We start from the raw sequence: 5,000 nt of genomic DNA on the forward strand, positions 1-5,000 counted from the left end.
TTGCATTTCCTAAATGAGTCAGCATTCATAATTTCTAAATGCACTCTGAACTGGACTGTGTTTTGTGTTATGTATGCAGTCAACTACATTTCTTGGTACAGATGTACAATTGGGTTAGGATGGGATGTACTGCTTGCTCCCAGCACTGGAGAGAGAGATAGAGAGAGAGAGAGAGAGAGAGAGAGAGAAGTGAATCTGTCAGCCTGTCCACTGTGTGTGCGCACACATGTGTGTATGTGTGTGTGTGAGGTAGTTACTGTGTTAGTGAGGTAGAGAGACAGAGTGCACTCAGCCTCAGTGTACTGCAGAGAAAAGTACCCACTTCCACAGACAGCCCTCCCACATCCAGCCCAGCTCCCACATCCACAGACAGCTTGTCGTTCTCGCTCAGTCTCTCTCTCTCTCTCTCTCTCTCTCTCTCTCTCTCTCTCTCTCTCTCTCTCTCTCTCTCTCCCTCTTATTTATATTCTCTTTTCCATTCTCTCACTCTCTCATTCTCTCTCTCCTTTGCTCTCTTCGCTCCATCTGCAGAGTCTGTCTATTTTAACATGAAGTATTTTCTTTTTCCCCTTCTAACCACTGAGCCTTTCACCCATTCCATGTTTTGCTACACTATTTCCCTCTCGCGCTCTCTCTCTCCCACTCTCTCTCTCTCACTTTCTTCATCCTTCTCTCTGCTTCTGTCTATTTTAGCACTAAGCATAAGGGTTTATCTTTTTCGCTTTCTGCTCTCTTCCGCTCTTTGACCCTTAGCTCGCTCGCCTGCATGTTCTCTCTCTCTTTCTCACACACACACACACACACACATACAGAGAGAGAGAGAGTCTCCCTTCTGTTTATCTCTTCACATTTTTACATTCACCTTGCTCTTTCTTATCTATCTATCTCTCTCTCTCTCACTTTTTATTTCACACACACACACACACACACATCCAATCTCTGCTTTGGAAATGTAGCCATTTTAAGCAGCATTGCCCCAGTGAAGCCCAGTGCTCTGAGCTATGTTAAGGTCAGAGGTTATCCGCCACGTCACAGACTGGTCTCAGACGAGACGGTTAGGATTTGGAAGGGGGAGCATCTCATCACCAGCAGCACTGCTCTCAGTAGTAGAATGCGGCACAACACCGGCATGTACCGAACCGTGGAGGCTATAGGAGACGAGCCTGGATCAGGCCATCCCAATCAGGCCACCAGGGCCCTTGCATCCTCTCTTCTCCTATATCATTTCTCAGATGGTTCTGGATGGAATTACAGAGCCGGTGTTAATGTGACCTTGTAAGCGCTACATTTCTCCATTGCTTCGGACAAGCGTGGCCAAGTGTTCAGAAGCACAGACAGAGATGGCATGCAGATGAAGTCAATAGACTGTAAGGAACTTTCTTGGAAATGGGAAGACAAATTATTTATCCCAGGAGGAGGAAATGATGTAAAAGTTACTTAATAATGTTTTTAAATGAAAGGGATCCAATTAAAATATGATCCATTGAGCTAAGGCATCTCAGGAAAGCGCCTGTGGACGAGGGTGGAAGGGTGAAGGGGTGAAGAGGTGGAGAGGTGCGTGGGGTGGAGGGGTGGAGGGGGTGTTCCCTGTTAAAGCTGCCAGGCCAGGCTTTGTTGACAAGGGAAGCAGAGTGTTGGGGAATTTATAATTAAAAATAGAAGGATTTATCAGCGACATTGATCAGCCTGACTTTGTGCTGCAGGGCGCAGGACGCAATGAGGTGGGATACATGTTTATTAGCAGGGCTCTGGGAGACAGCAGCTCTCTGGGCTTCTGTACTCACATTGTGAAAATGGGAGTTATTCTTATACAAAGGCACCAAACTAGGAGTTAAAAACCAACATTTTGAGCACGGTGCTCAAAGTTACAGGTGAATTACAGGTGAAAACAGCTCTTGCTATTTAGAGACTGCAGACATGTCTGTAGGCATCTATAGGTACGGCCAATCGTATCTGCGGTTCCCTGTGTTTATGTGGTAAATCTCTTGCTAATATTAGGGTGTATTAATGTGTGTGTGCAAGACAACTCAATCTCAGTGCTCTCATTAGGATCTAAGCATTTCACGCTTCGTTATACTCTAACTTTCACTTTAATTATGTCATTTAAGAGGCGTAATGTGGCCGCGTCCTGTTTGGCAGAGGTCTGCGAGGGCTGTCAGTGCGAGGCTTTTTCTAGAGCGCACCGACAACACAGACGTGAGCTAAAAGGCTCGCCACACATGAAGATCACATTGTTTCACCTCTGTCTGTCTGTCTCGCTCTTCCTCTTCCCCTGCTCTGTCCCATCCCCCCCATCCCCACCTCACTTTCTCTCGCGGTGTCATGTTGTTGTGTCCTTCACTGTCTGTAGCCAGCTGCGTCTCTTTTAGCCATCAGCGCGATTTCTCCCCCCCATTTACTTCATCGCTGATTCCCACAGACAAGACCAACGATTCACCCCCCCCCACCCCCTTTACACACACACACACACACTCTCCATTCTCCCAGCTCCCTGCTTTAGCACATGTGCTGTGGGGAGGCCATTGCCACAGGCTGGGATAATAATGCTGTCTGATATCGCTTGCTTTCTGCAAAATATGACACATACAAAACACGCAAACACACAGTGCACTTCTAAACGCGCACGCGCGCACCCACACATAGGGGAAGTGCCCCTTGCTTTTTGCTGGATTTCCACTTTGTTCAGGCTGCCCTTAATATGTCAGAGCTGTACTGTTACAGTAGAAAGAGAGAGAGAGAAAGAGAGAGCAAAATTCAGAGAGAGAGAGAGAGAGAGAGAGAGAAGGGACGCGCAAGAGAGAAAATACAGAGAGAAGCAATTAGATTGTTGAAACATACCTTGTGCAGGTCCATTGGTGGTGCTTTTTGTGCAGGCAGTGTGTTACTGTCCCTCTAAATTGGCCCCCAGCCCCCAAACTCAGAGTCCTGCTGACCTCGCTCGCGTTACGTCTCGTCCCGTCACTCAGTCCACTGGAGATGCTATCAGCCAGGCCTGCTGGACGTGATTGCTTCTGGAGTAGGTAGTGAGATGTCTAAGACTCACCCCAGTTCTGAGCCCAGAGCTCTTTCACTGAAAAGTGAGCTGTGGACAGGAACACAGCAGAAATATCAGTGCATGTTTGATGCATTATATCATGGCCATTATGGTACATACCTCAGTCTAGTTTCTTGCTCTCTCTATACCTCCTCCCTCAGTTTTTTTCATTTCAAAATGGCTTTATTGGTATTACTGTATCAGGTACAATTTTTGCCAAAGGATATAGAATTTGGAGCTGAACTTGCTTTTGTGGAAATAACAATAATGTTTTAAAGATAAAGGCGATGATAATGGTTCCAATAGTCATAACTGACAAAACAATAATAAAAGCAAAAATAAAAATGCAACAATGTAAAAAATGTGATAAATTCTAATTAGATAAAAGAACTCTTATAAAAAACAACTCATAATAATCTCTCTCTCCCTCTCTCCATTCCATTGATTAAATCTCTTGAGTTTTCCCTGTGCTGCACATAGACACCAGGCTGCACTCGAATATGGAGATGAGGTAACTAGGTGGTCCACAGCCCCGCCTCAAAAACACCCCCCCCCCCCCCCCCAGAAAGAAAGGCAGGGGAAGGCGGGGCTTTGTGAATATGGAGATGAGGTAATGAGGTGGTCCACAGCCCCGCCTCAAAAACACCCCCCCCCCCCAGAGAGAAAGGCAGGGGAAGGCGGGGCTTTGTGTACAGCCTCTCACATTTGGGACTCACAGCTGCCTCCTCCCTAGCACGGCGATGCAGATGACCTCACTCCCCTGGTAGAAATGAGAGAGAGAGAAAGAGAGAGAGAGAGAGAGAGAGAGAGAGAGAGAGAGAGAGAGAGAGAGAAAGCACTTCACTTGTCAAACACTAGCAAAAGCAGGACTCCCTCCATCATCCCCTCACCCTTCCTCTCCTCCTCCTCCTCCTCCTCCTGTCCCCTCCGTGCGGACGGCAACAGCGGCAATAGGAGGACTACTTCCAGCTTGCTGGCCTACGAGACCTCCCTCACCACTCAACTAATGAATTTTACAAAGCTCTTCCTCCATGACACCTGAGCTGCCACTCCAGTCAGGCTCAACACAGCTCTCATCACACCCCACCCTGCCCCAACCGTCCCCACACACACACACACACAAACACAAGGATGCTTTCACGTTCGCTGTATGTATGAGTCATCCTTCGGGTCTGCTCTGATGTGGTGTGTTACTTTCTCCGAGCACTGGGGGGACACTCTAGTTCTCCCCTTTCCCGGAGTAGCGCCACCTAGTCGGACTTGATCGGTAAACGGCCTATTATCACGGCACAAGAAGCCAGGCTGTTTAGTATTCCAGGCAGGTGTGTCTCATCAGTAGAAGACAGCAGTGCAGCGAAGCTGCTCAGTCTATGCGTCTGCGGTTTGAAGCTTGTCTCCCTTGCATTTGTGTTCCCTTTCCTCTGAGGGTGGGTTAATTACTGATCCCTGCCGCAATTGCGAGTGCTTCCCCCACCCCCCACACACACAGACACACACACACACACACACACACCTGAGAGAACCCATCAACATTACACGAGAAAATATGTCAATAAACACCCCCCAGTTCTCTCCCACCTTCTGGACTGACTTTCAAAAGGCAGAAACTACAGAGGGAACTGTAGAGAGTGATGAGGACGTGAAGAGTAGCCAATCCGTGGCTATGGAGCCCCTCCTAAGATGAACTCATTATTAGCTCATATCCTAAATAGGGTATTTCTGCCTGTTCTGTGCCACGATCTTCTAAGGCACCTGAGAGTTCTACTGTGAGAAGCAGCTTTAAAAAAGGAGACCTGAGAAGGGTGAGTGGAGCCGGTGATCGGCGGCGGCCCCCGTGTGGATTAATGAGCCCTGCTGAGGGAGCTTTCATCGGTGCCGGGGCTCAGACGCGCGTCTCCGTATCGCACGTCGGTAGAGCGGCGCGCAGCCTTAATGGCCCCGCCTCCCACTCCGGCTCCCTCCGTGC

At 48.4% G+C, this 5,000-nt stretch overlaps 1 protein-coding gene across 1 annotated transcript in view; it reads left to right on the plus strand.

Annotated features, from left to right (window-relative positions):
- rai1 (retinoic acid induced 1) overlaps nt 1-5,000 on the plus strand; it is a 35,039-nt gene that overhangs the window by 8,246 nt on the left and 21,793 nt on the right. The window lies entirely within an intron of this gene.

The sequence above is a fragment of the Electrophorus electricus genome, chromosome 3, assembly GCF_041902795.1.
Source record: "Electrophorus electricus isolate QZ-2024a chromosome 3, ASM4190279v1, whole genome shotgun sequence".
Lineage (NCBI taxonomy): Eukaryota > Metazoa > Chordata > Actinopteri > Gymnotiformes > Gymnotidae > Electrophorus > Electrophorus electricus.